The sequence below is a fragment of the Triturus cristatus genome, chromosome 3_2 (genome assembly GCF_964204655.1).
Source record: "Triturus cristatus chromosome 3_2, aTriCri1.1, whole genome shotgun sequence".
Lineage (NCBI taxonomy): Eukaryota > Metazoa > Chordata > Amphibia > Caudata > Salamandridae > Triturus > Triturus cristatus.
Window position 1 is genome coordinate 713,077,110 of NC_140584.1, and position 10,184 is coordinate 713,087,293.

The window sequence follows — 10,184 nt, forward strand, 5'->3', positions numbered from 1 at the left end:
CTTCACACACCTGTCTTCTAAGTTACACCTGCCTGCTCTTTGCCAGCTACCAACGGTTGGAATAATTTATTGAGGCCTTTTCTGATGCTTTCAATGTGTTTGTGGCCTTATTTTTTAGTGATAAGTCACTATTTATCACTACCAATAACCCACTTTCCAACAGTTGTCTTTTCTAGGTCCTGACTTACATTCACTTGTAAAAAGGCAGGTCCCTTTACAAGTTAATGAAATTACTTGGTCCACCATAATTGGACTTCTTGCAAGGGGAAGATAAAAACACCTCTCCATGCCCAAGCCATTGCTTCTACTCTGGTAGCAGTTTGCACACCTCATTAAGGCCAAGCACTGGCCGTGAAGCTGTAGTCGGAAAAATACAATTATCCTCCAGGAGCTTCAGGTAGGGAAACTGTAACTTTCTAGAAGTTACTTTTTTCAATATAATATTTATTTGAAATGCAACTTTACCATCAGATTTGATTTGTAATTTTACCAAAAATAATAGTTCCAAACCTGAGAAACATAATTAATATAACGTACTCTAGTATTCCTCATAGCCTTCCACAGTGAAAATAGCTTTTGGGGACTTTTGACTGCAAGAACATGGTGGCATTAGATTTCTACTTGTCCTACTTTTAAATACCATGCTCCCTACCTTGTGAGCTACAAAGCCTGCATAGGGATGACTGATTAATATTCAAAAGGAAGGGTTTTCCCTTTTCCAAAGTGTTATTTTGACAGGTTGGGCAGCAGATTTAAAGTACAGCAATCAGGCTACAATGGAAGGCCTGAAGCCTGTTTCCCTCAATGGTTTCACAGGTGCCATTTAACTTTCCTGGCCATGGGTGTAGTCTGTACCCCATATACTATGGTCTTGCAGGAAATGTAAATATGCCAATCAGATATTAGCCCATTTTTGCATGTTTTAGAGTTTGGAACTCACACATTGGGAACTGGACAGCTGTGCCCCAGTGTGCAGATTCTAAAAACAGCAACAGAAACTTAGCAAAAAATGGGGGTGATCATGCACAATTAGTTGCAATAACTGTACCTAGTGGAGCGGAGGCTCTGTGGTGCTCCTCCCATGGAAAAGAATACAATGACCTTCAAATAGGTTGGCAATTGTCTCCATATCCCAGTCCAATGCCTCGGTGTGACTTGTGGAAATCTGCAATAGTGGTACTTTCACCACCTCTTTGCCACATATGCCTGGTCTTTTAGAAATAATTGTTGAGGTGTCACCACCAACAGGCCTCAATCAGTGACACCATCATGTGTACTAGCTGCCAAAAATTTGAAACTGGCTTACTGGTGACACAGGGATGAGCACCAACCAGAGCTAGACACAAAGGAAGTAAACAGATGACTGAGTATGCAGGAGGCAGTCCAGTCGAGGTCTGGTGTGCCCTGATCAGCCTAACTTCCATGACCAACATGCAACATTTTTTTTTTTTTGTTTAAGAATTTTATTGAGTTTTCAAGAGAAACAAACATAAAAAGAAGAATACAATCATTCACCAAATAAAAATCGTATTTACAAATTGTAAAAAGTCATTTAATTTAGAAATACCATAAATGAGAAACCAGTAAAAGGAAAAAGAAAAGAAAAAGAACTAGGAAAGGGGAAAGAAAAATAAAGGAGGAGAGAGGCAAGAAAAATAAATAAATAAATAGATAAATAGAGAATGTCCTAAGACCACATAAGATAATAATAAAAATGCAATTTACGGCATAGGAGCATGTGTAGAAAGATAAGATGTAAAAGGTAATCAGAGAAGATCAGATTTAATTTTTTGAGAAAGAATAGAAGAAGAGACATTGGCAATCCTATGTTCATCACAAATAAAATTCCACCACTTCAATGAAGATATTTTCGAATTGTCTTTCCAAGATGATAAAATAACTTTGAATGCCAATGCAATAAAAAGATCGAACAATAAAGAAACAGAAGTGGAGTTATCTACATCAGGCGACGAAGAACCTAGAAAAACATTATGTAACGATAATGTAAGATTACATTTAAAAATACTCATGCAAGTAGACCAAACAGATTCCCAAAAGGTCAAAACATTGGAACAATCATAAATTAGATGTCTCAAAGTGCCGGTATGTTTAGAACAAGACCAGCATAGTGGAGACGAGGAAGGGGAGAACTTGGATATACAAACAGGAGTAATAACAGCTCTATTGTAAATAAAATACAGAGATTGGGTTATACGAGCAGCAGCAGAAATTTTAAATACCTTAGACCATAATTTATTCCAAACAGAGAGAGAATGAAAGGGACACATCTATTTCCCATGCAAGTTCAATAGGAGATTTAGGTCTTTCAGTTATATGCAACAACAATAGTTTATAAACAAAAGCGGCTTTAGGTCTGTGCACTGGAAATGGACTGTATAAAGGTGTTGGAGGAGTAAGAGACAGTAGGTTTGTAGGAAGGTCAAAAGAAGCTAACTGTGATTGCAACGCAGCTGAAATTAAAAGATATTCATTAAGAGAGGTATCAGGTAGATGAAAACGTGTTTGCAAATCAAGGAAGGGAGTAACCGAGTGTTGGAAAATTAATTGATGCACAATAATAATACCCTTCTCCTTCCAATGTTTGTAATAGAATGATTTACCCTTATATTTGAGACATTTATTATACCAGATAGTAGAGGATAAAAAGCATTTAAATGGAGTTAAACCATTGGTGAATGTATTATACAGTAAATTTTGGGAATATTTTAAAATAGGGTTATTAGAGATGAAAGTACAATTAGACATATAAATTACATTCTGAAAAGAAAAATCCTTTAGAGAGGAGCGTTCAAAAACAATCCATCTAGGTATAGGGGTATCAGCAAAATCAAAAGATAAAGCAAAGGATTGTTTAATTAGAAAGGCTGAATGATAGGCTTTAAAATCGGGAAAACGTACTCCACCTTCAGACTTAGGGCGTTTAAGTTTTGTAAGAGCAATACGTGGGTGCTTCTTATTCCATAAAAATGTCATACAAATGGAATTAATTTGTGAAAAATATGAAATGAGAATTCGAATAGGCAACATAGACAATGTATAGAGGACATGGGGTACAATCATCATTTTGATAGTATCTAACCTACCCCACCAGGAGAGGTAGAGGGAGGTCCAAGTAAGAAGCAGAGATTGAATTTTAGTGATTAATGCAGTAAACGTACATCTAATTGTGGTAGGTAGAGAAGCAGAGAACCAAATACCAAGGTATTTAATTTTTGTGGGGCACCAAGTTAAATTAGTGTCATTAAACATATATTGATGACATAAAGAGTTCAGAGGTAAAACTTCTGTCTTAGAGAGGTTTAACTTATATCCAGAAATACTGGAGTATAACCGAACCTCATCCAAGAAAGGGGGAATGGAAATAAGAGGATTAGACATATATACTAATATATCATCAGCATATGCTGATAACTTAGTTTCTAAAGAATTAAGGGTGAAGCCAGATATATGAGTATTAACATGAATGCGCTCAATGAAGGGTTCAAGGCAAAGAACAAATAACAAAGGGGAAAGAGGACAACCCTGACGTGTACCTCGAGACAAGGAAAACAATTTGGAAAAGTGATTATTTACAAAAATACTGGCCCGTGGACAGGAATATAATATTTTAATATAGGAAATGAAAGTCGGACCAAAACCAAACCATTGGAGGGTTCTAAACATAAATTGCCAATTAATACGGTCAAAAGCCTTTTCGGCATCTAGAGACAGTGCTGCAAGAGGAGATTTGAATTTTTTCGCATGAGAGATAATATTTGCAAACTTTCGAGCATTATCTGCAGCTAATCTACCCTTAACAAATCCAACTTGGTCAGTCTTAACCAATAATGGAACAAGACTTTCAAGACGAGTAGCAAGAATCTTAGCAAATATCTTACAGTCATAGTTAATTAATGATGTAGGGTGATAATTTGTACAAAGGGAATGATCTTTGTCAGGTTTAGGAATAAGAATTATTAAAGCATCCATAAAAGATCCAGAGGCCTTAGCATCATCAATAAAGGAATTGAAAAGTGTCAAAAGTTTAGGAACAAAAATGGATGCAAAGGTAGAATAGAATTCAACCGAAAAGCCATCTGGCCCTGGTGCTTTTGATTTTTTTAAAGATTTGATGGCATTAGTTATCTCTTGGGCAGTAACCTCACCCTCCAATGAGTTAAATTTATTGGGCAAAGATGAAGGAGAGGGAAGGGCCGTAAAAAAAATATCTAAATTTTGATTAGAAGTATTCGTGTCATTAGAGTAAAGTGATTCATAATATTCATGAAAAATATTAGCAATGTCTTCATTAGAGGACGCAAAGCGTTTAGTGGATTCATTTAAGATGAGTCCAATATTTTTACGTTCAGATTTGATTTTTAAGTAGTTGGCTAACATCTTACCAGCTTTATTTTGGCCACCATGATATTTAGATTTAATTTTAAGGAGAATATTGCAGGCTTCTACTGTCGCAAGTTTGTTAAGTTCAGATTTGGCCTTAATCAACTCATGAAGTACCGAGGGTGATTTGGAGGTGAAATAATTATGCTCCAATAATTTAAGCTGTTGTAGTAAGGCTGAATATTTATTATGAACAATTTTCTTCTTCTTAGAAACATAAGAAATAGTAAATGCCCGAAAGGAGGCTTTAAAGGCATCCCAATTATTGGAAATAGAGGATTCTATGGGATGGATTGTTAAACATAAAAAACTCGCTAATAAAGGTAGTGGCTTCTGTAATGAAAATAGTATCCGATAATAAAATATTATTGAGCTTCCAGCGGCTGAATTTTGGGGTGCTGAACGAAAGATCCAAAACAGTAAGGACTGGTGCATGATCGGAGATAAAAATTGACCCAATCGCCGATGACTGAATAGATGGGAGTAGGGGTTTACCAACTAGAATATAATCAATCCTGGACCGTGTTTGGTGGACATTGGAAAAAAAAGTAAACTCAAGAGAGTCAGGGTTACAAGTCTTCCAAACATCAAATAATGGACGAGAGGCAATGGCCGAATGGAAAGCTTTGTGGGATTTGTCTGGATGAAACTTGCACTTAGATTGTCTGTCAGAAAAGGGATCAATCCATTGGTTAAAATCACCAGCAATAATAATATTAGGACAGTCAGTGGAGGAAAGTAAAATCTTAATGCTATGCCAAAATTTGGGATCTGGTTGACCGGACCATAAATATTCAATAAGACCAAATCCCTGCCTTGCACAACAACCCTGGCCATTACCCATCGCCCATCAGCATCACTTTACGTAGATAAAATTTGTACAGACAATGACTTGTGAAACAATATAGCAACACCCCCTTTTTTTTACTAGAAGCAGAAGAGTACACAACTTGACCCACCCATTGTCTTTTTAACTTAAGTGATTCTGCTTCAGTACAATGTGTTTCTTGAATGAAAGATATTTGAGAATTTAATTTGGATAAATGAGAAAGTACCTTCCGTCTTTTGACGGGGTTACCAAGACCACGAACATTTCATGTGACAAAATTACACATGATGGAGTGACGGAGGGGCAATACAGGTAAGGATATGATACACTTCAGGGATACAGCTAAAAAGAAAGAAACGCCATAAAAGAGAAGAATAGAAAAAATATACTATATAACAACAAACAGTACTCATGGACACATGCAGCAAATAGCACATTGTTGAGTAGAAGAAGAGACATATAAAAGGAAAAAACAAAAAAGAAAAAGGGAATAGAAATAGAAGGAAAAGAAGATAGATCAAGGAAAGAAATCCAGATCTAAAAGAAAGCAACAATAACAGATGCATGGGGCGTAACAGCACCGACGAGAGATGAAACGATAGAAATAGAAAAATTATAAACAGCCATACTAAATGAGATAGTTAAAAGAGACAAGAACATTAAGGATGATTGGAAGAACCAGTTGCAGAAAGTGTAGAAAGGTTCTGAAGAAACTATTTCAGTTTGAGAGGGTCAACAAAAGAACGAGTGGAGCCTTCATGAGTAATTTTACACAGGCAAGGATGGAGGATGCCATAACGAATATTCAACTGTCTCATTTGAGTTCGAAGAGCCAAAAATTCCTTCCTTCTTGTGTTGGTAGCATTAGACAAGTCTTGTGATATGAAGATGTTATGACCCGACCATTTAAGGTGACGTTTTGCTTTGGCAGCCGAGAGGACTTGCATTAAATCAGTAAATTCCAAAAACAACATGATGATACCTCTAGGTTTGGAAGCATTAGGTTGAATAGGTCCAAGTCCATGAGCACGTTGAATATTTATTGAAGGTTCAGGTGAAAGGCCTAAAAGTTCTGTCAGGAATTTCTTTAGGAAGAGAAGCATATCCGGACCTTCAAGATTTTATGGCAGACCATAAAGGCACAGGTTGTTGCGTCTATTACGATTTTCAAGGTCCTCAGTGTGAAGCTTGAGACGTTGAATTTCCTGTTCCAAAATCGGGATTTTAGTAGTAACATCATGTACATCACTGATGCGTTGCTCCAAATCTAACACCTTAGCTTCCATATTAATCCATCTATCCTCAATTTGTTGGAGCTTCTTGTTAGTCGTGGTCATGAAAGATTTAAGACCCCTCACCTCATCCAAGATAGTATCAAGAACAGGATTTTGAGAGGATAATATGGATGAGGGAGAGTCATTTTTGGCTCTCTTGGGTTTGGTACCTGAGGACGAGGCTCTGACCGAAATTGGAGCTTCATTAGCCATCTTGAAATGATGTGGAGGTCAACAAGTGATTTTCAAGAAAGACTGCTGCCTGCCCATATGCCTAATGAAAACACATCACTACTCAACGAGGCTCCAGAACAAAAGACACCAAAAAAAGAAAGCATGTGCAGTAAAAAATAATAAAAAAAGAAAGAGTGTCACCCTCCGTCAGCACTCCGATATTAATTGACAGATATCCATGAGAAAACGTAACAATTTTAAGGAAAATGTCAAATTATCAAGAGGCTAGGAAGTGTGACAGGAATGTGATAAAAAGATTAAAGCAGGCACATGCTAAGTTTAAAAGTCAAAGAATCAGAGAAAGGGGAAAAAAAATGCAAATATCAGCACCACTGAGGGAAATCCATATTTAAATTAAAGAGTAAATGTTGAGACTTGAGGTCGAGGTGAGGAAAAGCAAAGCATAAAGTCACCAGCTGTTGCAGGACATATTGTAGTCAGCAATTATACTTGTAGGTAAAGATTTGCCATACTACATGTGGATAGAGATGAAAACAAAAGAAGAAAAACGTTGCTGCGCGTTTATAATAAAAAACGCCGGATTAAATCACAGCTGGTAATAGTATGCGAGCGGCCGGTACAAAATGGCGGCCGCCGCTCGCATTTCGATGAAGGGAAATCACCGCCACTGCCGCCGGCTCCGAAAATGCATTAACCGAGGTCGGAACGACCTCAATCGTCGCTCCGACCCTTCACCATCAAGATTCCGGCCTCCAAAGGTCTCCGAGGACCGACAACAGGCTGTACCTCCGAGGAAGGCTCCACGTTCGAGCGGAGCTCAGCAACAAGCCGCCATCGTCTTGCGGCGCGAGACCAGGCCCCCGCAAAAATTCTATTTTAAATTGAATTAGGCATATTTGACTTGTGGGACATTACTGATGTCCCTGATTTCACCCAACAGCAGCAATTTAAACTGGATGATATGCTTGCAGTAAAACTCAGCTTTACACTGATCCAAACTAGGTATAAACCCCCGCAAATTTAGCAATGGACTGGACAATAGAATGGCTTGTTAGGTGTGGGTATTAAATGTTTTTTTAAGATGTGCTCTATAAAGAAGGGCGTTGGGACCCGTTGAAAGTTTCTGGATCATATGTGCTTAGGAACTGCTGTAGACACAATGTTGCAGGCTGTGGTCTTTCTACCCCACAGCCTGCTCAATGCAGTTGGTGCTTTGCCTTGGTTAGTTCTGGGTTTGAGATGCCAGAAGCCTCCTTCTCCTGGTCACCTGTCCCCTGCATCATTATGTTGCCAATTGTAGTAACTGCTTTTACTTGGTACAACCTCCAGTGCTCCAGTGTCACCATGTGTGTGCAGAGACTGCAGTGGTCGATACATTTAGAGAAGGATGGAGAGGGAAACAGAGGGGTTATAGGCAGAGTCATGGCCATGAATATGCATTTTCTTTTAAATCATACATTCTACATATTTCACTGCATTATCTCTAACCGAATTGATTGCCTCTCCCTGAAAACATTTCAGGACTATATTATGCATTAACTCACCCCTTCACTCATTCACTCGCACCTATTTACCCACTAGCTCAACAATTCATGAATCCAAACTTTCAATCTCACTCTCTCACCACTTATCAAATGTATTTGCTTTTTCATCCGTTCTCCATCCATCCATCCATGCCCTCCCAATTAATTTACATTCTTAATCATATATGCATTCATATACACATTCTTCTATTAAACCACTCATTGACTCATTCTAACATTTACTCATCACAGCAACCACAAAACCGCACTGGCAATTCAGCAGACAACTCTGTTTCCGATTTCATCTGTGTATATTTTATAACATCAACATTTTGGGAGTTCGGAGCACATGCACACCAAGATGTCCACTGCATTGTAAGCTTTATCATTAACTGTCTATTCGATAAGCTTTTACGCTAATCCGGGATGACTAGGGTGCCTTTTTAGAAGCTGTTCTACACCCCTCCATGCAGTGGGTTGAGAAGTGTGGCGGCTACTAAGATTCTTGTTACCTTTGGTAAACACTGTACTGGCGGTCTGGAAGAACACACTTCACAGGATTTCTGTCAAATAAAGTGTCAGTTTAACAGTGAATGTCTGTCCCAGCTCTTCCTTATTTCAGTCTCGGCCGCATCTTGAATAAGCAAAACCGTTGTGACTGTACTCCCTTGTTAAAAGGAAGGTTCTGTTTTTGTTATTTTCTCTCAGCCGCTTAACAGTGTAGCAGTCATTTTGAGGATTTCTTTTACAACTGTTTAAATTACTGTGGGGAAACTCCTCCAGCATTTTATTATTTATAAGCTATTTTTGAATCATCCATATTACTAAAACTGTAATTGAAGGTTGCATATTTTGTCTTAAGATTTTTCTGCAACAGTATAGAAATACTCATATGAAGTATGTATCTACATTATTGATGATTGATGAGAATATTTGAATGGGGAAAACATGAAATGTACAACTTTCCACTTTATTAGACTGCAGTAGGTAAATGGTGTTTATTTTTGCAGCAAATATCTGCCTTTTTTCTAGATAAATAGTCATCTATTTTTTTCTCATGACTATAATCTGTAGAACTTTAATGTTTAAAGAAATAATTTTTTACATATCCTATCTATATAATAGCGTATGTTTAGATAATAACAAAGAGAGAACTATGACATTTTTAAATTAGTGCCAATAGAGCAACACCTATCTCAAAGATATAAAAGAGAAACGATATACAAGATATATGTGTATCTATATATATATATATACACACACATATCCATATATAGTGAACATATATATACATTATACATATATATATATATATATATACATTATATATATCAAAGAAATTATGACAGAGTTATCTCAAACAATGGATGCTGAAACAGTGAACAAACTTCTTGATCCGATGAAAGAGCGTCTCATTAAATATGAAGATAAAATTAAGGCAAGGAAACATAGAAAAATGAATCGTAACTATGCTGATTACGAGAGTGGCAGAATACTGACTTTCAGTAAAAAATATGACCATCTATACAAGGTCCAAAATATAACACCTACTGTGGATAATACTGTCAACACTGTGACGGATAACTCAATTGTGAGTGATACTGAATCGCACATCAGGAGAAGAACGAAACCCACATCAGATTAATTTTGTAGACGAGTTTCGGGTCCTACAGAAGGACCGACAGACTGTGAGGGACAATACACCACCACGAGCGAGGGGACGAGGACGGGGGAGAGGCAGAGGACAAAGAAACGTCGCAACAGAAAAAAGAGACTCAGACAACGCTGGCAATACAGACGGAAGGGGCGCAATGGGAAATCGCAGAACTCGCTCCAACAAGAACTACTGATGGATACAGACATGGTAAACAGAACTGTTGTCAATTTATCTAAGAGACTGATGAGCGATGTGCAAAAAAGAATCCTTTGTCTTGGACTCTTCTTCTGTCCTTCGTCCACTTT